Source organism: Neofelis nebulosa, chromosome 2 (genome assembly GCF_028018385.1).
Source record: "Neofelis nebulosa isolate mNeoNeb1 chromosome 2, mNeoNeb1.pri, whole genome shotgun sequence".
NCBI classification, from domain to species: Eukaryota; Metazoa; Chordata; class Mammalia; order Carnivora; family Felidae; genus Neofelis; species Neofelis nebulosa.
Genome location: NC_080783.1, coordinates 186,575,198 through 186,601,665, shown reverse-complemented (window position 1 = coordinate 186,601,665; position 26,468 = coordinate 186,575,198). Strand labels below are relative to the sequence as shown.

Genomic DNA, 26,468 nt, shown 5'->3' with positions numbered 1-26,468 from the left:
CTAAAACATGCTGTGAAAAAAAAATCTGTTGTGATAACTCAAAGAGCACCTCAAAGAGTTTCACTCAATTTCCTCTGCTTTGCAGCAGCACTCATCACCTTAACCACAATGTGATTTTAAATTCCACTGCAATTTGAATAGTGGTGGATCAGTAACTTGTTTAGAAGCCAATGAGAATGATGAGAACATCATTAAAGAAGTATCTCTGGGAATGCAAACTGGTGCAGCCACTCTGGAAAACCGTATGGAGGTTCCTCAAAAAACTAAAAATAGAACTACCCTACAACCCAGCAATTGCACTACTAGGTATTTATCCAAAGGATACAGGAGTGCTGTTTCGAAGGGACACATGCACCCCAATGTCTATAGCAGCACTATCAACAATAGCCAAAGTATGGAAAGAGCCCAAAAGTCCATTGATGGATGAATGAATAAAGAAAATGTGGTATATATATATACAATGGAGTATTACTCGGAAATCAAAAAGGATGAAATCTTGCCATTTGCAACTACATGGATGGAACTGGAGGGTATTATGCTAAGTGAAATTAGTCAGAGAAAGACAAAAATCATATGACTTCACTCATACGAGGACTTTAAGAGACAAAACAGATGAACATAAGGGAAGGGAAGCAAAAATAATATAAAAACAGGGAGGGGGACAAAACATAAGAGACTCATAAATATGGAGAACAAACTGAGGGTTGCTGGAGGGGTTGTGGGAGGGGGATGGGCTAAATGGGTAAGGGGCATTAAGGAATCTACTCCTGAAATCATTGCTTCACTATATGCTGATTTGGATGTAAATTTTAAAAAATAAAAAATAAAGTTAAAAAAAAAAGATGTGTATATATATATATATACAATGGAGTATTACTCGGCGATCAAAAAGAATAAAATCTTGCCATTTGCAACTACGTGTATGGAACTGGAGGGTATTATGCTAAGTGAAATTAGTCAGAGAAAGACAAATATCATATGACTTCACTCATATGCAGACTTTAAGAGACAGATGAACATAAGGGAAGGGAAACAAAAATAAAAACATGGAGGGGGCAAAGCATATGAGACTCAGAAACATGGAGAACAAACAGAGGGTTACTGGAGGGGTTGTGGAAGGGGGAATGGGCTAAATGGGTAAGGGGGCACTAAGGAATCTACTCCTGAAATCATTGTTGTACTATATGTTAACTAATTTGGATGTAAATTTAAAAAAATAAAATTAAGTATTATGTTGAAAAAAAAAAAGAAACAGGATTAACTATTTAATCCTGAACTCATTTGACTATAGCAACTTTTAAAAATATGTGATAGTTACCATAGGGGAGTGGGGAATGAAGATATTAGGTGGTGGGGATTAAAGAATACACTTATCATGATGAGAAAATAAAGTGAAGAAAAAAAAAAGTATCTCTGATGGGACAGAATGGGAGAAGGGGAGTGGGAGATATAGGCTTCTAGTTATGGAATGAGTAACTTGTGGGAATTAAAGATACAGCCTAGGGAATATAGTCAATAATATTGTAATAGTGTTGAATGGTGACAGATGGTAACTACACTTGTAGTGAATATGTTGAATCACTATGTTGCACACCCAAAACTAATGTGACATTGTGTGTCAACTCAAATTAAAAAATTAAAATAAAAAAAAGAAGTACTATGCCAAGTTTTCACCTATTCAAGTTCAGTTTTCACAGGCTTATACCAGCATTGCTTCCTCAGAAATCTCCACATTCTGTGTTAAAGTGAGGGCTCTGCTAGGAGGGCAGCTTGAGAATGCTGCCCAGCAAGTGAGAACAGAATACAGGTCAAGGAAGGATCTTAGGGACAAAAGAGAAAGGGAAGAGTGATCATATCAAAGGTAAAGAACCCAGAGTTAGTCCTTTATCCAGGAAAAACCAAGGATGCTGGCTTCTTCTTGCTGCTTCTTGCCTCTCCCCTTCTGTATAATATTATTAGTAACCAAAGAATTTAGACCTCAAATTTCTCTATTCTTTCTTCTAATCATCCAGCCAAAAGCTCCTGTGGAGTATATAGCTGTGTTCCCTGTTTAGACTGCCAGTGTAGCATACAGCTTGCCTTTAAATTGGTTACTCCTCAAATAGGATCTTGCTTGCAATGGAGAACAGGAAGAACTGTCACTGTAGTTACCACAGTCTTTCATCTTCAAAGATGGCAATCGTGGTGGAATCTTTGGAATTTGTGGCATTTCTTTTATACTCCATATGTTAAGAAAGTTTGCAAAGGTATATTAAGCAGAACGTCTTAACCCTAATTTCTACTTTAAAATATTTTTTAATTTGATTAATTCTCTGACCTACTTCCCATCGTATCTATTCCAAATCTTCACAAAATTCTACTTAAAGCTGGGGCACCTGGGTGGTTCAGTCGGTTAAGCATCTGACTTGATTTCAGCTCAGGTCATGATCTCGTGGTTGCAGGATTGACTCCACACTGGCCATGGAGCCTGCTTGGGATTCTCTCTCCTCTCTCTGCCCCTTTCCCTCTCTCACTCTCTTTCAAAATAAGTAAATAAACATTAAAAAAATAAAAAGACTCAGGGCGCCTAGGTGGCTCAGTCAGTTGAGCATCCAACTCTTGATTTCGGTTTCGGTCATGATCTCACGGTTCGTGAGTATGAGCCCACATTGGACTCTGTGCTGACAGTGTGGAGCCTGCTTGGGATTCTGTCTCTCTCTCTCTCTCTCACTGGCCCTCCCTTGTTCATGCTTTCTCTCTCTAAATAAATAAATAAATAAATAAACTTAAATATATATATATATATAAACTTAAATATGTATATTTATATATATATATAAAATAAATATATATATGTGTGTGTGTATATATATATTTTTTTGAAAGAGTCTAAAATTCTCCACCTGTCATTCTCATTAGATAAGCCATCTGCCTGTTCTACCAAAAACAATAGGCAATTGGCTAGTCTCCATCTGTCTTCCTTTCCATCTCTAAAAATCACAACCTTCCTTTCTGCCTTTTCTTCCTGCTTCTTAACAAAATTAAACTCTGCCTATGTCCTCAATTCCACCTTCTCTGAGTCCTTTGGGAACTTCCCTCCACAGTTATCCCCAGTTTTTAAGTGTTCTCAATTTCTCTCTTTCCACTGGGCCTTTTCACTCTGTTTTCCAATATGTACAAAATCTCTTATTCTGAGAAAGAAACCTCCAATTGACTCTTCAGTTATCCCTAATTTCTGTTACATTTTGCACTCTCTTTTAATTACCACACTTTCTGAAAAATGCAATACACTTAAAGGTCTCTGCCTCCTTACCACTATCTCCTTAATGCCCTGGAGTCCAGTAATTAAGGAAAACTGGCAGCACCAAATACCTCTGTAACTAGGGATAAAGGAAAGTAGTTGAAATGTGTATTGGGTAAAAAGTTGTTTGAGAAGTGATTACTTCCCTAGGTCTCCTCCCAAACTCCATGTTGCCGCATAACTTCGTTACCACAGAAGTCTGGAACTGATTTTCTGGAGGGGATATGATTAGGACCTCTGGATTAGGGGACGCCAGGCAAAGTTAAGGGCTTGGGTACCTTGCAAAAACAGGGAGATCAAACAATCATATATACTAAGTGCTGAGCTGTCTCTAACCCATCCCCACACTGCTTCCAGAGCACTGGCAGCAGCTTACCCTCTACTCCTCAGGCAGGAAATGCAAGACTCTTCTCTGAGGAATCTACTGTTCCTCAGAGAAAGACCTAAAGAAACTAACATCAGGGGTTTCTTCAACAAATGGCTTGTGCAGGTCTGTCCATAGGGAGACTCAAAGTCAATAAGCCCCACTTCATGCTCAAGTTCCTAATGAGCTCTTCAACTTGTAATCATAAACAGACAACCAAAATTATCATCCCTCTGAAGAAAGCCTCTGACATGAAAGACATAGATCAAAACAACCAAACAATAAACAAACAAACAAAAAAAAAAAACCTCTAAGGAGATAAAGCCTCTACATGGAGTAGAAAATTCCTCAGACAGAAGAGAGAATAGCACATCTATAAAACAAAAATAGTATGTGATTAATAAATTAATGAAAGGAGCATTCAGAAGGAAAAGAAAAATCCTCTCAGGGATGGAGGGCATCAAAGTGTACAAACTTAAAGTTGTAAGTCATATAGATGTGACATATAAACAATATAAACATATAAACAAGTCATAGAGATGTAACATACAGCATGGTGACTATAGTTAATACTTTATTGCACATTTGAAAGTTGCTAAGAAAATTGCTAAGTTGCAATTCTCATCACACACAGAAAAATTCTGTAACTATGTATGGTGATGGTTGTTAACTAGACTTATTGTGATCATTTTGCAACATATACAAATATTGAATCATGTTGTATACCTGAAACTAACATAATGTTTTATGTTAATTATACCTCAATAAAAAAAATAATTTCTTGGAAATTAAATATATGATAGCAGAAATCCAAATATCAATAGATAAATTTGAAGAAATCTCTTAAAAGTAGTACAAAATGAGGGGCGCCTGGGTGGCGCAGTCGGTTAAGCGTCCGACTTCAGCCAGGTCACGATCTCGCGGTCCGTGAGTTCAAGCCCCGCGTCAGGCTCTGGGCTGATGGCTCGGAGCCTGGAGCCTGTTTCCGATTCTGTGTCTCCCTCTCTCTCTGCCCCTCCCCCGTTCATGCTCTGTCTCTCTCTGTCCCAAAAATAAATAAAAAAACGTTGAAAAAAAAAATTAAAAAAAAAAGTAGTACAAAATGAGTTAGAGGTGGAAAATAAGAAAAGAAGAAAATTAGATGACCAGTTCAAAAGTTACAACATCAGAATGATAGGCATCCTAGAAGAAGCAGAGGGGAGAAAATCATTAATGAAACAATTCAAGAAAATATCCTAGGGGCGCCTGGGTGGCGCAGTCGGTTAAGCGTCCGACTTCAGCCAGGTCACGATCTCGCGGTCCGTGAGTTCGAGCCCCGCGTCAGGCTCTGGGCTGATGGCTCGGAGCCTGGAGCCTGTTTCCGATTCTGTGTCTCCCTCTCTCTCTGCCCCTCCCCCGTTCATGCTCTGTCTCTCTCTGTCCCAAAAATAAATTAAAAAACGTTGAAAAAAAAATTAAAAAAAAAAAGTAGTACAAAATGAGTTAGAGGTGGAAAATAAGAAAAGAAAATTAGATGACCAGTTCAAAAGTTACAACATCAGAATGATAGGCATCCTAGAAGAAGCAGAGGGGAGAAAATCATTAATGAAACAATTCAAGAAAATATCCTAGGGGCGCCTGGGTGGCGCAGTCGGTTAAGCGTCCGACTTCAGCCAGGTCACGATCTCGCGGTCCGTGAGTTCGAGCCCCGCCTCAGGCTCTGGGCTGATGGCTCGGAGCCTGGAGCCTGTTTCCGATTCTGTGTCTCCCTCTCTCTCTCTGCCCCTCCCCCGTTCATGCTCTGTCTCTCTCTGTCCCAAAAATAAATAAAAAAACGTTGAAAAAAAAATTTATAAAAAGAAAATATCCTAGAATCAGGGCGCCCGGGTAGCCCAGTCAGTTGAACGTCCAACTTCTGCTCAGGTCATGGTCTCATAGTTCATGAGTTTGAGTCCTGCGTCAAGTTTTGTGCTGACAGCTCAGAGTCTGGAGCCTTCTTTGGATTCTGTGTCTTCCCCCTTTCTCTGCCCCTCCCCCACTTTAAAAAAATTTTTTTAAAAAGGAGAAAATACCCCAGAATTAAGGTTTCTAGATTTGAAAGAGCCATGGCAAAAAGTTTGAAGTTACTAGAGCATGAGGAATTTAGGACCACTTGGTAAAGGATCTTTTAAGCTATTCCTAGGAACTTAAATTTTATCTCCTATAGGCACAGCAGAGATTCTTTAGTAGGGAATGACCAAATTAGATTATATATTAAGGAGCCGGGCTGGAGGTGGGGGGAAAGCAGTAGGATAAACAGTGATATGGAGGAGAGAAACAATAATGACAATGAGAATGTTTCCAAAACTATTAGAAATGGTTAGGAAAGAAATGTTGAAGCAGATTTAAGAACTATTTAGGAGGTGGACTAGGCAGACTTGGAGCAATAAAGAAAATTTAAAGGAAATTAAAGAAAGTAGAAAATGTTTTCCAGGTTTCTAATTTGTATTATACAGTAAAAGTTAAAGTTAATAACCAAAATAGAAAATTCAGGAGTAAGAGATTTAAAGGAAAGGATTACGAGTTCACTTTGGGACATATTATGCTTGAGGTGCTTGTGAGACATCTAGGTATAAATGGACTGAAGCTCAAGAGAGTAACTTAGGACAAGGGAGAATTTCATCTGGCTTAGGGTAGGAGGTGGGGTCTTATAGAACAAGTGGGATCACCCTGAGCAAGTATATAGAGTTGGGGAGTGGGGCAAGCAGCGAGGACTAGAATGAAACCAAGTGACCACCAACAATTAAGGAGTGGACACACAGGGAGAAGCAAACAAAGGAGAGTGGAGTTATACAAGAAAGAGAAAGTGAGATCATTCAAGCCCAATGAAGAATGGAAGTTAAGGAAAGGCAAAACAAAGCATTGAAGAAGTAGGATAAGGATAGAAAAAAAATTGGATTTGACCATTAAGAGATTCAGTTTTAATATTGTGGTGGGTGATATACCAGATTTTAGTTTCTTAAGGATTGGATGGGAGAGAAAGAAACAAGGACATGTAAACACAAATAATTGTAATACAAGGCATATGTGTATTGTAGTAGAAGATAAACATATATTATTCTATTCTGCTAGTAGTAGTCTGCTACGCATGGTCTGTTGTCTACATAATAGCTGCCTTCCTTCAGACTGCTGGCCTCCAAACTACTCAGACAATACTGCCCTTGTCCCAACCTCTAATACTCCTCCCCTTGCCTATTCAACAAGAGAGCACATTCTGCTTCCTAGAGCCAGCAGCTCAGTAGAGCTGATGAGCCTCTCGTATTCAAGATTTTCTTCTGTTCAGCAATCTTCTTCTAGAATACACAGGCACTCAAGAAGGGGTTGGAGAGGAGTAGATTAAATTATGGTCAGCATACTTTCCCCTGCAAGCACACACCTGAAATTTCTACTGCCACCAGTCTCCAGATTTTGTCATTCAGTCTAGTCCCCCATGTCAGACTTCTTCATTCCTGAGGTTTTTCTCTCAGAAAATCTATGAGCTCTCCCTCAAATCCTGTTCTGCAGACAGGTACGTATATGCCAAAATTCGAACACGAGACAAGTTCAAGTTTTTTCCCAGATTTGTGGACTTGAAGCAAACCACAGAATTTCAATGGAAATATTGTTTAATATCCTCAAAAGTATTATGGCAGATAAGAAGCTGGAGATAAGTGGGGGAATATGGAGAAAAATAATAACATAAATTGAGCACTTACTGTGCATTAGGCACTGATCTAAATTCTTTATCTGTATGTTACAGGTTAGGAAACTGATTCAGAAAGTAACAAACTAATATGGTTGGTAAATAGCAGAGACATTATTTGAACATATACAGTGTTAGTCCAGAGCCCTTACTAGGTTAAGGGCAAAGAATTAAGCTCTGAATTAAAAAAACAAAAGTACATTGTCTCTAGCCCCAATTTATCCATTTTATTTATTTATTTATTTATTTATTTAGAGAGAAATTGTGCACACACACACAAACAGGGAAGGGGTTGAGAGAGTGAAGAGAGAGAATCTTAAGCAGGCTCCATGCTCAGTGCAGACCCTGATGCAGGGCTCAATCTCATGACCCTGAGATTATGACCTAAACTGAAATCTTAACTGACTGAGCCACCAGACACCCTCCAATTATCAATTTTAAACTGGAAGTTCAGTTTAATAAAAAGACTAAAAAGTAAATAAAGGAAATGTCAAGGAAGCATAAGAGCCAAATACATAAAACAAGGTATCAAAAATTGTGGGGGGCCAGGTCCCAGTGCCAGGCTGAGACCGGGTTGAGCAATGTTCCCCCTTGACTCAAGCCAACCCGGTGGTCCCCCGTCCCATTCATGTGGGAGGCCGGGCCCCGGCGCCAGGCTGAGACCGGGTCGAGCAACGTTCCCTGTTGACTCAAGCCAACCTGGTGGTTCCCCCTCCCATTCCCCCACTTTCAAGGGCATACGAAAGCCTTGTCAAGGCTGAGAAAGTTAATTCCTGAAGCCTGTGGTCTGCAGGTGTTGGCAGTAATGCTACCTCCCTTTTTCTACCCTGAGTCAGATAGAAACAAACATGGGAATTGTGTTTTGCTAGCAATCTTATCAACAAGGTCTTGTTGTGACCCGTCTAGAAAATGCACAAGAAACACACAACTAAATGTTTTGGTGGGCAGCGATTATGTGAAACCTGTTTATTCTTAGAATGGCCTGACCCATAAGAGTCTGGATATAAAAGATTGTGTACAGCAACAATAAAGCCGTCACTTGGGCCATCAGCCCAGGGGACCCTCCTGTTCCCAAACTTTCTCTTCTCTCTTTTTTTCTTGCATTCCCCTACCCTCAGGACCCTGACCTCGGTGTTTGTCGCGCCGGCGCGACAAAAAATAGAATTAAATATCAATTATGATGATAGAGGTAAGCAATTTAAAACCTTGCATTAAAGGACTAAAACTGAGAAATTCCATGTCAAGCTGCTAATTTGGGCACAAGAATTTAACTCCCTTTGTATCAGAGTCCAGCCTGATAGGTGAAAGAGAAATATGCTAAAGGATGAAGCTCACAGCTAATCCATGAGGATTGCTAGGTGAGCACTAGTAGGCTTCCTTCATGTTGTCAAAAAAACAGTTCACTGGAACAGTTCACTGGAACCATGAAATGAAATATCTTTCTCCTATGACCGTGTAGTGTCCCTCCAGAACTCTCTTTTGACAAAGGCTAATATCAAACCAACTGACATAGTTTACATAGTTTACAGGGTCTATTACCAAAAGTGGGACAAAGAAGAATGCATTTGGATCTAAGAAACAATAGATTAATAATTGACAGAGTTCATCCTTAACTTCCTTCTTCATATACACCTTTCTTCATACAAACTTCCATACAACAATAAAATAACTATTTCCACCTAATAAGTTAGCCGACAGCAATTTGTATAGAAAATAATAAAAAGGAAAGAGAAGAACAAAATAGTTAAATATACAAATAAATATACTACACATAATAAGTGAAGAGAAAATAGACAAAGCTAGTACAGTCCTCATTTTGGTAATTGGTCATGAGGTCACACTTAGTATCCATGACTTCCTTCTTCCACTAACCACAGTAACCATTCTGGTCTTTTATACATTAGGGTGATCTGAACCTTCATTTTGGAAGGGCTTTCCAATAGTCCTGCCCTTGTTTGATTGCTATAGTTTTCCATAACCTTTACTTTGTGTGTGGGATTATTAAAGGTAGCCCCAGGGATCCCCTGGTTCCAGAATCACTCTTTTTTGCTCTATGTAGCAACAACTTGATTTACCCTTGGTAATCAGGGAGTAAAAACCCAGTAGAGTAATTCTTTTGTCTGCCTACTGGTTCAGTGACATAAAAAGCCCAAATAGCCAAATGGAGTTTCATCTTCAAATTCAATGGAACCATTGTTGTATTCCCCATTAGAAGCAAAGATTTCCAAACCAGCAGAACTCGGAGTAGCTGAAAGAGGAAACAAAAATCCTGTGAGTGGGTTATTATGTATTAATTGTGAGAGGAGCCATCTCCACTTCCTACCCTTGATTTCCAGATTCTGAATATAGAGGGGGCAGTACCATGTAATGGTCTCTGATTCAAAGCATAAACTGCATACTGTAAGACAAAATCCTATCCTTTCATGGTGTCATCTCCTAACCTGATAATCTAGTCATTATTTAAGATTCATCCAACTTCTGCAGAGACCAAACAGGTATGTTAAATGCAGATGTGATAGATATCAGCATCCCAGCATGTTTCAAGTCTTTGATGGTGGTACTAATATCTGTAATTCCTGCAGAAATACAGTATTGCTTCTAGTTTGCTATTTCGGTAGAGAGGGTTAGCCTTTCTACCACAATGGTTCTCATAAACATGTTTACTCCATTATACATTCAGGGACTGGGGAATAACCATAGGATGTATCTGTGGACCAACTGGTTCTACCTTTGCTTAGGCTAAGACTCCATCTATTACCTACCAATCATAGTCTCCACTGTAAGCCACAGTGTCATTTTGGATCCCCCATGATTAGCATTAATACCTGAAAGACCTAGATATTCCTTTTTTTCCCCAGTACACAACCACTCTAGCAAATGGGTGAACACCCCTTGAAGAACGCCTGGAGGAAGATTTATGATGTATTCATGCTGCAAAATCATTCCTCATGGGAAGGAAGCCTCCCAGTCAATCAAAGGATTCTACATTTGTGAACTGGCTTAAGTTTGGAAACTGGGCAAGAGGCCATGACTCTATATTGTGGTAACTCAAGTGAGATTTTTGGCCACCCAACACAGACCAGGCTGTTTATCTATTTTACTCCAAGGGATGTCATGATCAATTAATTAGCCATAACCAATGGTCCCTATGGACCAAAGTCTTATTACTAATAACATACCTCCTGCCCTTTAGAGTAACCATGCCCAACTTGTCTTTTATGCTTAAGTGCTGCTACTTGACCTGTTACTTGGGATCCCATCATTTCTAGTGAAATCAAGGAGTTCATCACAATGACAGCATCTTGTATGGTCCTACCTTTCCCACAATGGAGAGCAACCGCAAATCTCTCTAATGTATTTCTCAATGTTTAATATTTCTCTTCTCACTAATACATTTCTCAATATTTTAGTGACAGGAGTGCCTTCCAGACCTCCCCAGGAGTTATAGTTGGGGGACAAGTATGACGTTTGCACATGATAAATTTACTCCAAATTTCCTGTCTCCTTAAGTCTTTGGATACCCTTCTTTACTTCAGGCCAGTGAAGCTCTGGTATCTTATCTTCATTCAACAGGCCACCAATAAGTCACAATTTTCATCAACCAACCCTTTAAGCTGTTAGAGCCACCTACATTTGTACAAATTAACACATTAAATCTGGAATCTCTAGTAAGCAGCCCCATATCAATGAATTCTTCCTGATCTAGTTATGTTTTGCCCTCTGTGCTCTGATACCCTTAGAATTTGCTCCTAAACACATTTCCAAGTTTTTTGCTGACACTGTATATATTAGCTAAACCTTGTGATAATTCAGGGGGAGGAGCCAAATGGTGGAACAGCATGGACGCTTTTTGTGTGTCTCATGTCCATGAAATACAGCCAGACCAACACTAAACCATCCTACATACCTAGAAAACTGATTGGAAGATTAACACAACAATCTGCACAACCTGCAGGTAAGCAGGTAACCAGGTAAGCAGGTATGTGACACGAAGAGCTGAACTTGGGGAGCAAGAAGCCGCAAAAGGAATTCACCCCAAAAGAAAGAGCACAAAGAAACGACAGCCAGGGATTTAACCAACACAGATACAAGCAAGATGTCTGAACCAGAATTTAGAATCACGATAATAAGAATACTAGCTGGAGTCGAAAATAGATTAGAATCCCTTTCTGCAGAGATAAAAGAAGTAAAAAATAGCCAGAATGAATTTAAAAATGCTATAACTGAGCTGCAATCACGGATGGATGCAGCAGCAGTAAGGATGGACAAGGCAGAACAGAAAATCAGCGATAGAGAAGACAAACTTATGGAGAATAAAGAAGCAGAAAAAAAGAGGGAGATTAAGGCAAAAGAGCACAATTTAAGAATTAGAGAAATCAGTGACTCATTAGAAAGGAACAACATCAGAATCATAGGGGTCCCCAAGGAGGAAGAGAGAGAAATAGGGGTAGAAGGGTTATGTGAGCAAATCATAGCGGAAAACTTCCCTAACCTGGGGAAAGACAGACATCAAAATCCAGGAAGCACAGAGGACTCCCAATAGATTCAACAAAAACCGACCATCAACAAGGCATAGCATAGTCAAATTCACAAAATACTCAGGTAAGGAGAGGATCATGAAAGCAGCAAGGGAAAAAAAAAGTCCCTAACCTACAAGGGAAGACAGATCAGGTTTGCAGCAGACCTATCCACAGAAACTTGGCAGGCCAGAAGGGAGTGGTGGGATATATTCAGTGTGCTGAATCAGAAAAATATGCAGCCAAGAATTCTTTTTTTTTTTTTAATTTTTTTTTTTAACGTTTATTTACTTTTGAGACAGAGAGAGACAGAGCATGAACGGGGGAGGGGCAGAGAGAGAGGGAGACACAGAGTCGGAAGCAGGCTCCAGGCTCCGAGCCGTCAGCCCAGAGCCTGACGCGGGGCTCGAACTCACAGACCGCGAGATGGTGACCTGAGCTGAAGTCGGACACTTAACCGACTGAGCCACCCAGGCGCCCTGCAGCCAAGAATTCTTTATCCACCAAGACTGTCATTCAAAATAGAAGGAGAAATAAAAAGTTTCCCAAACAAAAATTAAAGGAGTTTGTGACCACTAAACCAGCCCTGCAAGAAATTTTAAGGGGGACTCTCTGTAGGGAGAAAAGATGAAAAAAATATATATTTATTTATTAATTTATAATATATATATTTATAAATATATATTTATATATATTTAATATATAATATTTATAGCATTTTATATTTTATATATTATATATAGAGATATATAAATATAAAAATATATAAATATATATTTGTATACATAGTTATATATTTAAATATTTTATAATATATTCTATAATATTTATATATTTATATATAATACTTATAATATATATGAATATATTATAAAAATATATATTTATAAATAAATACCAAAAGCAACAAAAGATTAGAAAGGACCAGAGAACACCACCAGAAACTCCAACTCTATGAGCATCATCATGGCAATAAATTCATATCTTTCAGTACTCACTCTAAAAGTCAAAGGACTCAATGCTCCAATCAAAAGACATAGGGTAACAGAATGGATAAGAAAACAAGATCCATCTATATGCTGTTTCCAAGAGACCCACTTTAGACCGAAAGACACCTACAGATTGAAAATAAGGGGATGGAGAACCGTCTATCATGCTAATGGTCAACAAAAGAAAGCTGGAGTATATATAAGTATATAAGCCATACTTATATCAGACAATCTAGACTTCAAAATAAAGACTGTATCAAGAGATGCAGAAGGGCATTATATCATAATCAAGGGGTCTATAGACCAAGAAGACCTAACAATTGTAAACATTTATGTGCCAAATGTGTAGCACCCAAATATATAAATCAATCACAAACATAAACTCATCGATAGTAATACCATAATAGTAGGGGTCTTCAACACCCCACTCACAACAATGGACACATCATCTAATAAAAAAATCAACAAGGAAACAATGGCTTTGAATGACACATTGGACCAGATGGACTTAACAGATATATTCAGAACATTTCATCCTAAAGCAGCAGAATATACATTCTTCTCCAGTGCACATGGAACGTTCTCCAGAATAAACCTTGTGATAATTCATTTGATGTACTAACTACTCCTTTTTGGGCCATATTATATACCAGACCCCCTAGAGTAGACTGAGATTTGACCCCACTTATAGTTCTAGTGGCAACCAAGTATGATTGTGGTGTTTTTACAGAGGGTGCCCACCCCCTTGTAAGTCATCTGTCCTTAGTTTACTGCCAGGTTTTTAAGCAAAACAAGGCTAGTTTCCTCAGAGCCCTGCCTTTTAGAGATGATGGGTATGGGGCGCCTGGGTGGCGCAGTCGGTTAAGCGTCCGACTTCAGCCAGGTCACGATCTCGCGGTCCGTGAGTTCGAGCCCCGCGTCAGGCTCTGGGCTGATGGCTCGGAGCCTGGAGCCTGTTTCCGATTCTGTGTCTCCCTCTCTCTCTGCCCCTCCCCCGTTCAGCTCTGTCTCTCTCTGTCCCAAAAATAAAAAATAAAAAATAAAAAATAAAAAACGTTGAAAAAAAAATTTTAAAAAAAAGAGATGATGGGTATGTTTATGGCAGTAGTTTCACGGATTTACACTTATCTCCAGACTCACCAAGTTGTATGCATTAAATATGTACAGCTTTTTGTATGTCATTCACTTTTTGAACTCAATAATGTGGCTTAAAAAAAAGAAATTTAGGGGCACCTGGGTGCCTCAGTCGGTTAAGTGTCTGACTTCAGCTCAGGTCATGATCTCACAGTTTGTGATTTCGAGCCCCACGTCAGGCTCTGTGCTGACATCTCGGAGCCTGGAGCCTACTTCAGATTCTGCGTCTCCCTGTCTCTCCCTCTGCCCCTCCCCCCCAAAAAATAAATAAACATTAAAAAATTAATTTAAAAAAGAAATATAAAATGAAAAAAAATTATATTGCCTTACACTTTGCCCATCCCTCTAATAGAGGAAGAAGGAGATGGTAAGAAGTTTACCACTGCTTGGGAATGCAAGCTGGTGCAGCCACTCTGGAAAACAGTATGGAGGTTCCCCAAAAAACTAAAAATAGAACTACCCTACGACCCAGCAATTGCACTACTAGGTATTATCCAAGGGATACAGGTGTGTTGTTTTGAAGGGACACATGCACCCCAGTGTTTATAGCAGCACTATCCACAATAACCAAAGTATGGAAAGAACCCAAATGTCCATCGATGGATGAATAGATAAAGAAGATGTGGTGTACATATATATGCAGTGGAGTATTACTCAGCAATCAAAATGAATAAAATCTTGCCATTTGCAACTATGTGGATGGAACTGGAGGATATTATGCTAAGTGAAATTAGTCAGAGAAAGACAAATATCATATGACTTCACTCATATAAGGACTTTAAGAGACAAAACAGATGAACATAAGGGAAGGGAAGCAAAAATAATATAAAAACAGGGAGGGGGCAAAACAGAAGAGACTCTTAAATATGGAGAACAAACAGAGGGTTACTGGAGGGGTTGTGGGAGGGGGGATGGGCTAAATGGGTAAGGGGAATTAAGGAATCTACTCCTGAAATCATTGTTGCACTATATACTAATTTGGATGTAAATTAAAAATAATAATAATAAAATAAAACAAATAAATAAAAGGATAATAAAGAGGAAAAAAAAGAAGTTTACCACTGCTCAGGAAGTTCTCCCCTCTAGTCCTTCCTTCTGAGTTGCTGCCACCACCTGAATCAGACAGGCAACACAAAGCAGTCTCTAATTATCACTAACACACGCTACCCACTATTGCCAGTTGTCCCCACAAGTGTTAGGTCACAGTTTCCCAAGTCAATATGACTTTTTTTAAATACTGAAAATATAAGGGGACAAGGAGTTTATTTGAGAGGAGGGAACCTAATAAGTTTCAATTTGTCTCAGTTGCCACATTTAGGAAGAACACTGATTTGGGGTAACAGCTAAAATTGGGGGGAGGAGGTTTAAAGAACAAACAGCTATTCTTTTTTTTAATTTTTTTTTAATGTTTATTTATTTTTGAGACAGAGAGAGACAGAGCATGAACGGGGGAGGGTCAAAGAGAGGGAGACACAGAATCTGAAACAGGCTCCAGGCTCTGAGCTGTCAGCACAGAGCCCGACGCCGGGCTCGAACTCACGGACCGCGAAATCATGCTCTGAGCCGAAGTCAGCCGCTTAACCGACTGAGCCACCCAGGTGCCCCTAAACAGCTATTCTTTAAAGAACTAACAACTATTAGGTGCCTCAGTAGTGCAGTAGGTAGCACTTCAGTCTCATAAAGAACTAACAACTATTAAGATCACTGGCAGTCATTCTTAGTGATAACAGGTGCTTATGTCCAAATAGAAATGGAGAAATAGTGCTATGAGAAAAGCAGCGTTAGAAACATAATCGAGTTACATAAATCATGGGAAATTTCTAGGAATGATCATGTATTTACAGTAAGCTTATTCTCCTTGGTCTGGTGAAAGATCTGAAGAAGGAGAAATAGACAAGTAACATATTAATCAAAGAATATTATCAAAAACTTTTGAAATAAAAAGTGCATCTAGAATCCATGAATTGAATAAGTTCATACCTTCTTTTTGACTAATGTTATACTCTATGATTTCCACATTAGAGGATGCATCTTTTGGGGGCCCCTAAGCCATATTATTCGGCTACCCACATTTATTTATAACTAAATTATTAGTTATCCTTTTTAAGTTCAAACCATAGCTCTGTCATTGTTACCCATGCAGTTGTCCTTTCAACATGTTACTCATATGGTGAGAATAGTGCTGACCATGATGACATCAGGATTCCTTATGGAAAATATCTAGCAAGCTAATTACTTTGTAGTTATAGCAAATGCAGTTGCCTTTAGGCCACAAGTTCTATGAGAGTAAACATTTTTTTTTTTTTAGAGTAAACATTTTACAATATAGGTTCAGACCTAGGAAAAAAATCACTGTCTTTTTCCTCCCAGGAACAAAAACTAAGATCAGATAAGAATCTAGAAAGTTACTTATCAGTACACAAGAATAGGCTTAGAGTCTTTCCTTTGCTGCCAGAGTGGTGCTGATTTCAGCATAAAGGCATCCTTCAGTTGAGAGGCCCTGTCACTCATCAGTGATGTTCACTTTGGTTAATTAGAAATACTAAAATAACATGGGAATAATTTTACTAGCCTAAAAGAGCATGAATAAATTATACAAAAGCCATGAGTAAACAGAACATTCACATTAGCTTTTCATAATGGTTCCCATCTCAACTTCATAGACTTAAAACGTCTCCAAAGTTCAATGTAATTTAGTCAGAATAAGACTCAACTGGGTTCAACCACACTTTAGATATATAACTAGTTCTTGTGCAACAAAGGGGAGGCTGCAGGGGCTAGGAATCAGCTTCCTTGAAATGTATATTGGCCATACAATCATGTGTACTTAAATAGAATAAGGGATAAATTTCTGACCAAGGATGCAGTGTAACATTAGGATAAATTATTTTATGATGACCGACTTCAGAGGCTTCACTGGAAATAGTGGTGGGGAACAAAATGTAGTAACTACCCTTCTCTTGGGTCTCAGAAAGATATAGAGTAATGGTTCTTACCAGAATGAATGATATCACATAGGAGACAAAAGAACCCCCCTGACATGCGGTTTCTCTCCTCTTCTCAGGAGGACAACCACAATCCCAGTCACGGCTGCCCCTAGAGAGTTCAAGGTATGGAAAAATTTTTTTGTATAAAGCCCCTCTCTGTATAAAAAATTTACTTAACCAAAACCAGCATGTCAGCACCATTCTGGTGATCCAATTTCATGCAATCCCATGAAAGAATACCTTGATGACTAGTGAATATCTAATCTCTAGGCCACCTTCTGAAACTGGGACTAGCCATGGGACCCTAGAACAGCCCCATCCTATGAATTTCATAGTTACTCAGAATATCTGATCAACTCCATGCATGGCATAGAAATAATTAGAAAATAATTTAATTTTCAATAGCAGCAAAAAACATCATGGGGCACGTGGGTGGCTCAGTTGGTTGAGCATCCAACTCTTGATTTCAGCTCAGGCTATGATCTCATGGTCGTGAGACTAAGCCTTGCTTGAGATTCTCTCTCCCTCTCTTTCTGCCCCTCCCCTGCTCATTCTCTTTCTCTCTCCCTCAAAAATAAATAAATAAATAACCTTAAAAAACATCAAATATTTAGGTATTAATTTAACAAAGTATGTGAAAAACGTGTACACTGAAAGCAACAAAACCAAGAAAAATTAAAGACCTAAATAAATGGAGAGATATATCATATTAATGGATCAGAAAATTCATTATTGTTAAGATGCCAATTCTCCCCCATTGGTCTATAGATTCAATCAATTTACACAAGGGTGTTGTTTGTTTGTTTGTTTGTTTGTCTGAAATTGACAAGCACTTTCATGAATGTATGTGGAAATGCAAAGGATCTGGAAGGAACCAAATGATCCTGAAAAAAGAAACAAGCTGGAGGATTTATACTACCTGACTCCAATATCTACTAGAAGACTACAGTATTAACATAGTGTGATGCTGGCATATAGGATACAGGTATATATGGATAGACATATAGATCAATGTAGCTGAATAGCAAACCCATAAATAGACTCATATGTATATGGTGAGTCAAAGGCACCAAAGCAATCCATTAGGAAAGGAAATGCCTTCAATAAATAGTGCTCAAACAGATGATTATCATATAAGGAAAATGAACCTCAACCCTTACATCAAACCATGCACAAAAATTAATTCATGGGAGACCTAAATGTAAAACCTAAAACTAAAACTTTTAGGGGAAAAAAAAGAGACATGGGAGCAGGCAAATTTTTTTAGACATGACACACAAAGCAATAATCAGAAAAGAAAACAAGTGATAAATTAGACTTCACCAAAATATAAAACTTCTATTCATCAAAAATATCATTAAGAAGATAATAGGCAAGCCACACAATGGAAGAATATATTCATAAAACATATATCTGACAAAGGATTTATAATCAAAATATATGAAGGATTCCTAAAGTTAACAATGAATAGGCAAAAGTTTGACATAGATTGTTCAGAAAGGAAGATATATGAAAGGCCAATATGCACATGAAAAAGTATTCAACACCATTACTCACCAAGTAAATACAAATGAGGCACTTGGGTGGCTCAGTCGGTTAAGCCTCCGACTTAAGCTCAGGTCATCTTGCAGTTTGTGAGTCCGGGCCCCACATTGGGCTTTGTGCTGACAGCTCAGAGACTTGAGCCTGCTTTGGATTCTGTGTCTCCTTCTCTCTCTGCCCCTCTCCCACTCACGCTCTGTCTCTCTCTCAAAAATAAATAAGCATTTAAAAAAATTTTTAAAGAAAGAAAATGCAAATGTAAATCACCATGAAATACCACTAACACCCACTATGATGGCTAAAAAATTTTAAAACTAGTATCACCAAATATTGAAAAGGATGTGAAGCAAACAGAACTCTGAGACATTGTTGGTGGGAATTTAAAATGGAACTCTTTGAGAAAAGGTTAGGCAATTTTTTACAAAGTCAAACACAAGCCTATACTTTATTTAGAAATTTCATTCCTAAGTATTTAAGCCAAAAGAACTAAAAATACATATTCACAAAAAGACGTGTACAAGAGTGTTCAGAGTAGCTTTATTTATAATAGCACAAAACAATAAACAACCCAAACATCCTTCGGCAACTGAATGGATAAACACATTGTGGCATATTTCTATGATTAAATAATTACTCAGGAAATGAAGAAACAAAGTCCTGATACATACACCAACATGGATAAATTTCATGAACATAATGTTAAGCAAAAAAAGCTATAAACAAAAGAATACATACTGTATGATTCCATTTAGAAGAAGTTCTAGAATAGGTAAAACTAATCTAAAATGAAAATAATCAGAACAGTGGTTCCCTCTGAGAGGCAGAGAGAAGGGCTGATGGAGAAAGACAGGATGGAGCTTTCTGGGACTGAAACATTTTATATGATGATAGAGGGGTGTGGGTTATATAGGTGTATCCATTTGTCAAAATTACATAATTAGCTTTTTTGCATTTCAATATATGTAAATCTTACCTTAAAAATAACCACAAAAACAATAGTAACAAAGAGAGGTAAGTGGGTGAAAGCATAGATAAAATAGGAATAACAGAATATTAAAATTATTAAAGCCAGATGATAGATACATTGAGTTCATTATATTATTCTGCTTACTTTGTATATGCTTGAAATTTTTTACAATAAAAAGTTTTAAAAATTAGCTGGGTCCACCACATTTCCTGGTAAGACCCCTGTGGTCAAAAAGCTCATTTTCCCACTACCTAAGACTATTTTAAACCTCCTCCTCCACTCTCCTCCAACCTTCCACCTTCCCTATCTCCTAGTCACAAACAGTTCCTCCCACCACTAAACCTACAGGTCTACTAGTATTCACATCCACACTTTTCTCCTCCCTTCTGTTCCAAAGAAAGAGGTGGCATTTCTTCTTTCCAATGTCAGTCTCTCTGTCTGAGCCTTACAGTCCTGTCCCCACCCCCACCGCCACCATCCCACTTTCTCAGAAATCTGTGCCTTTGATTATCACTTTCTTCTCTTATCATCTCTGCTGGCTCCTTTCCCATCAACTTCTAACCACTTTCAGGCCTCTTCTATCCTAAAAACAAAAAACATAAAACCTCGATTCCACATTTTCACTAACTACTGCCTATTGCCCTCCTTCTTCAGAACCAAATTTCTTGAAACAGTTGTGACACTAATTGTGTCAACTTCTTCCATTTCCATCACTCTTTGATCATTCCAGTCTGGCTTCCACCTCTGCCACTTCATTTGAAATGTCTCTTATTAAGTTCACCAATGGCCTCCATGTCACTAAGGCAAAAGAATAGTTTCAGTCCTTACCTTGCTTAGACACTAGGTAATATTTATATCTCCTCCTTATCAAAAACCCTCTCAAAGTTTCTGTGACTCCATATTCCCTGGCCTAAGTCTCATTTGTTAACCTCTTGTCCCCTTCCAGAACCTTATATGCCTGAGTTTCCTAGGTCAATCTCTTACGTCTCTCTCAAAACATTGTACCTCTCCTGGATGATCTCATTTGCTTCCATCTGTATGCTAAGGACTCCCAAATGTACTTCTCCAGCCTAAATTTCTGTTCACACTCCAGAACAATATATCCAACTCTTTATAGTGCTCTTGGATATCCCAGGGGCATCTCCAACTCTGCATGTCCAAAGTTGAACTCTCACATTTGTTTCCCACAGGACTCCCTGTATCAGCATCTAGCACCACTTTCCACATAGTAGCTCAAGCCAGAGATCTGGGCATCCTTGACTTTTACATTTCCCACACCACCCACATCCAATAAATCACCAAATTTTGGAGATTCTACTTTTTAAATATCTTTCAAACCTTCACTGTCTGGTTCATCCTAGCCCAAGCCACTATTTTCTCTTTTTAGACTCCAGTTATAGCATGCATATTGATCTTCTTGTCCTCAGTCTCCCAAGTCTCCAGCCTTTTTAACATATAACAGCTGGAGTGGCCTTTCTAAATTTACATTTAGATCATTTTTCAAATTTTTCAAATTTACATTTGATCATTTTCCCCACTCCTCCTCAGTCTGTTTAAAAACATGCAGTGACTTCCAGCTGCCCTAATGGCAAAGTAAAAAATACTTAGCATGGCCTAACAAGTCCTGTGTGTTCTGGCTTTGCTTACCTCTACAGCCTGGTTTTAGACCTCTCTCCTTCAGTCTCTTTCTTCCAGCCATACCAAGACAAGTGTGGCAGTTGAATCCTCCGGGAAGGAATGCTGAGATGGAGTCAGAAAGGCAAAAGGTTTATTGGGAGTAAGACCTATGAAAGGAAAAGGGAACAAGGAGGATTGGGCAAGAGGAGCCATCAAGATAGCAATACAGGTCTGTCAAAGTATTTGCCAGAGAGCTGTGGAGGAATGACTGCACATTACAGGACTCCCACATTAGGCAGAAATGGCCAGGTTCTTAAACCACAATCTTAGTTACTGGCTGAAGCCATGGGAGAAGAGCATAACCTCCTCACAAAAGCTGAGGTGGAACTAAAGGAGTTAAAGGCTGGCAGCTGGCAGTAGACCTTACCCCTAACAATCCTTTCTTTGAATGGGGAGCAGCCATTTTAGTGTCTACCACAAGGGGGCATATCACAAAAGCCCCTTTTGAAGCCTCTGGTTTTGGGGAACACTTCCTAAAGAAATAACATTTGTGTAGATTAAAATTGACCAGGGAACTGTGAGAGTATACCAGACTAGGAAACAATAGTATGTGGAAAGGCCCTAAGTGGCAAGGGTGTTGGATTCTTGAAGGAACTGAAAAAAGGACCCAAGTGACTGAGCACAGTGTGTTGAGAACAATGTTGGCTTCCAGCATACACTCCAGAAATGAATCTTTTAGGGTGCCTGGGTGGCTGTCGGTAGCATCCGACTCTTGATTTTGGCTCAGGTCATGATCTCACAGTTCGTGAGTTCGAGGCCTGCATCGGTCTCTGCGCTACTGGTATGGAGCCTGCTTCTTCTTCTTCTTCTTCTTCTTCTCTCTCTCTCTCTCTCTCTCTCTCTCTCTTTTCTTCTCTCCCTCTCTCTCTCTCTCCCCCTGGCCCCCCCTACACTCTCTCTCTCAAAATAAATAAATAAACTTTAAAAAACAAAAGAAATGAATCTTTTCCAAACTGAATGTGTGTAAGATGTTTTTGAGGACCTCTAATTAAAATTGCAGATCCCTGGGCCCCACACAGAAATTCTGATGCAGTAGGTCTGGTGCAGAGCCCATTACCTGTGTTTTAATAAGCACTTTTTCCTGGGGATTCCAAAACAGGTGGTTCACAATATACACCCTGCGGATTGTGATCAACAGTAGCTGTTATTATTATCTCTTTACTTGTTCATCTCCCATAGACTGAGCTTCTCTCAGGGAGTTTCCTAGCACCAAAAGTAAAATATGTATTGATAACTATTTGAGGAATGAGTAAATGACAAATAAAAAATGCAGGCAGGGCCATGTAATAAGAATAGGATACCTAAAAGCACCTTGTAAACTATAAATAAAATTTTCTATGCTGTGAACAGTGACTTTCAATTTTTTTGACCATGTGGGACAAAAAGAAATACTAAGAAATACGTTTTACTTTGTGACCTACCGCATGCACACACTATACGCTCTACACACAACTATAAACAACAGACATACCAATACTTATCCTTTACTGCATTCTGATATTTTCTATTCTATTCTATCCTTTTTCAGAAAATAAATTGTTTTAATAGGTCATTAATGAGTATTGTACAGTTTAAAAAACAATGAGTGAAGTGATATTTTTTTCCCACTACTCTTTAACCCACCCTGTCTCCACTCCCCAGCTACAGTTTGGCCTTGCTAAATTAGCAACAGGTACCTAGTTCTGTGAACTTAATTCTCAAGTCTGTACAGGTGCTTCCTCTGACTCAAAAGGCCCTTCTCCCTTTCCTTACTTGAGTAATTCCCATTTATTCTATCCTGTCCTGTGTCCTGGGAACCTTTCCCTCTCCTGGGCTAAGACAGCATAGTGTTCTTATCTCTGTCACTCTGTATGGAAATTGTTTAGGTATCCATACCCCTCAGCAGACTCAATACTTAAAAGTCAAGGATTGAATAAAATGAGCACTCAAAAAATGCTTTTCAAATACCTGAATAAAACCAAAGTGCTGTTATGTTATTTTGAGAGGGGAAATCTGGGTGCTGGAGGGGCAAAGGAGAGGCATGAGCTAAATGATATAATTTGTGTTGTTAAAAACATGAAGCTTCTGTAAACAGACCAAGAGAAACCTAACATTTTCAGATCCCTCCAATTTCTATGACCCACTAAAACCATATATTAGTTAGGTTTTAGTTCAAGTAGAGTGCAGGTTTTTGCTCTGGCTTTTTGTTTGTTTGTTTGTTTTTGTTTTTTTTTTTTGTTTTTTTAATTTTTTTTTTAACGTTTATTTATTTTTGAGACAGAGAGAGACAGAGCATGAACGGGGGAGGGGCAGAGAGAGAGGGAGACACAGAATTGGAACCAGGCTCCAGGCTCTGAGCCATCAGCCCAGAGCCCGACATGGGGCTCGAACTCACGGACAGCGAGATCATGACCTGAGCTGAAGTCGGCCGCTTAACCGACTGAGCCACCCAGGTGCCCCATCTCTGGTTTTTTACAGAGCCTAAATATTCTATTGTTTTAAACATAAATATTAATAGAGATATTGACTCACTGAGAAGTGATAAAGGCTTTGGTGCTGGAATCAAACTGATTGGATCAAAGACATAACCTCAAAGTGCCCAGTATGATATGGCCATAAATGAGATGGACACATAGCTCTTAGAGGGGGTAGAGAGCTCTGCTCCTCAGCACACCCAAAAGACACCTTGGCTAATGTCCACAAAGTGAGGAATTAAAATTACAAGGTCTTGTCTTTTCTTTATTCATACAGTTACTTCTGTTAGTTGAATGTATTCATACTGTATTTTGGGGACAGTATTAACAAAATCCAATAACATTTTTTAAAGTTTTTATTTAAATTCCAGTTAGTTAACATACTCCAATAACATTTTGGTTTTTTTATTTTTTTTTATTTTTTTTAATGTTTATTTTTGAAACAGAGACAGATAGAGCATGAACGGGGGAGGGTCAGAGAGAAAGGGAGACACAGAATCCAAGCAGGCTCCAGGCTGTGAGCTGTTGGCACAGAGACCGATGCGGGGCTCGAACTCATGAACCGTGAGATCATGACCTGACCCGAAGTCGTTGGCTCAACGGACTGAGTCACCCAGGTGCCCCATCCAATAACATTTTAAAGATGTTTGTATTGTCTTTATAAACTGTTTAGTCTTTGTGAAGACTTAAAGTATTTTTGTCATTTCTTAGTCCCCTTCACTTTACGCATTTCTACTTAAAGAGGCTCTTGACACTCTCTCTCTCTGTCCCTAGAGTCTTTCTTCTGTCTTGTATTCCTCCTCTTCTTTTGAATAATCAGAAACCAAAAGTATCTTTGAAATTCAGTTCTTTGACATTGAAGGAGGTAAGGGACTACCTTTCACCACACTTTATAAAGGCGGATGCCACAGAATGAGGCTCAGCCCTTGACTGCTGAGAGGTAGGGCTGGTGTTCAGCAGAGGTGGCAGTGATGCAGGGATCTGAGAGAAAAATGAAGACGTATGGTTACTTATGAAATGTCTATTGTGCAGTCTCATTCTGTTCTTCTAGAATACTGACACTAGGTGAACTCAATCAACCCAGATTTAATTTTTATAATCTTCATTTATTCTATTAAGATTTGAAAAGTGCCACATAACAGACCACCAGATAGTTGTATATTTACCATATGCACTTGTGAAATGGCCTTGCTTCCATTCTTTTCTTTCTTTTTTTTTTTTTTGCCTGACATTAAGTGCTTTGTTATTTTTTTTTAATGTTTATTTATTTTTAAGAGAGAAAGAGAGACAGAGTGTGAGCAGCTAAAGGGCAGAGAGAGAGGGAGACACAGAATCTGAAGCAGGCTCCAGGCTCCAAGCTGTTGGCACAGAGCCCAACACGGGGCTTGAACCCATGAACCGTGAGATCATGACCTGAGCCGAAGTCAGATGCTCAACTGACTGAGCCACCCAGGCACCCCTTAAGTGCTTTATTTACACCATTTTATTTAATCACAATAGTAATTCTGTATGGAAGGTATAATTTATCCTATTTAAAGATGAGGAAAATAGGGTTCAAAGATGGTGATGTAACTTAGCAAAGTTCATACAGCTCTTAAATAACAGAAATTGAACGTGACCCCAGGTATGTCTAACTCCAGTTACCATGTGCTTATTTGTCTTTCCCTTCAGGGGTTTACTATCTAACTGAAGATATTTAAATGTGATATATTAAAAGTATTAGGCAGCATAGCATAGTAAATGCCACATATACAACAAGATAATGTGAAACAAGTTCTGTGAAAATTTGATGAAGAAGGGAGCATATCCAGCTGAGGTATGAAGATGTAAGTTTTGACCTAGATCCTAAAGATATAAGATATGACTGATGGGGTTGGTTGGGGGGAAAGAACAATATGCATTTGGGGTTGGGAAAACCACCCTCTTCAGATGTGTTGAGATGGAATAACACAAGTTGTATTCTGTAGACGGACCTGCTTCCATTCTGAAAGCATGTGGTCTAACACTGAGCAGCCTGCTTGTTCATGCTTAATACAGAAGAGAATTAAGAGAACTGTCATAACATTTACAATGAATGCTATGTTGTAAATATATATTTACAATACTATGCCTATTGAGATCTTTTGTCTTTTGAGAGTTTTTTCCAACATCCAGAACCCTTGTCAGTTATGAGTCATATAAACAATATTAGTAGAAATAAAAAAAATTACTCTCAATCCCGTGACTGCAACAAATCAATACTCTTTTTATTCCCCCTTGTTTCCTGTCCTTGACTGTGTATCTATTAGACGTTTCACTTGCAAATGACTAAACAATAAAGGAATTGCTCAAGATGAGCTTGAGGCTTGACCTAGCAGCTCAAACTAAATCACCAAGTACCAAGTTTCTTTCATTTACTCTATTCTGCCTACCACTGTGTTGCTTTATCCTCAGGCACCATGTGGTAACCTTAGGGAGTTCCAGGCCCTCCCAGTATGGTAGCAACAGCTGTAGAAGTTCTAGATCCCACATCCTCACACTTCATCAAGCCCTAGCAAACAGGCTCTGATTGGGTTACCCACCCATCTATGAACCAACTTCTATGGAGAGGGAGATAAAGTTCAGATTGACCTGAATTATCAGGATCCACCTACATAGCTGAGAACTGGTGAGAAGTGGTTTCCTTAAAAACAAAACACATGTGGGGCACCTGGGTGGCTCAGTAGGTTGAGCGGTTGAATTTCTGACTTCAGCTCAGGTCTTGATCTTGCAGCTTGTGAATTTGAGCCCTGCATTGAGCTCACTGCTGTCAGTGCGGAACCCGCTTCAGGTCTTCTGCCCCCTCTCTCTCTCTGCCCCTTCCCCATTTGCACTCTCTC

The 26,468-nt window shown here is 38.9% G+C and overlaps 2 long non-coding RNA genes across 4 annotated transcripts in view; one reads left to right on the top strand and one right to left on the bottom strand.

Annotated features, from left to right (window-relative positions):
* LOC131504825 (uncharacterized) overlaps positions 1 to 26,468 on the top strand; it is a 47,813-nt gene that overhangs the window by 6,422 nt on the left and 14,923 nt on the right. Inside the window, exon 2 of the long non-coding RNA XR_009258162.1 lies at positions 17,049 to 17,094. This is a non-coding gene — a long non-coding RNA (uncharacterized LOC131504825). The remainder of the gene's footprint in view (positions 1 to 17,048; positions 17,095 to 26,468) is intronic.
* The window catches only part of LOC131504824 (uncharacterized), a 39,254-nt gene continuing 33,029 nt past the window's right edge, over positions 20,244 to 26,468 (bottom strand). For 2 of the 3 annotated variants that reach the window (XR_009258160.1, XR_009258161.1), the window contains one exon: positions 24,060 to 24,591. This is a non-coding gene — a long non-coding RNA (uncharacterized LOC131504824). Of the gene's footprint in view, positions 21,265 to 24,059; positions 24,592 to 26,468 lie in introns of those variants that run through there. The other variant, XR_009258159.1, reaches the window with a different exon arrangement.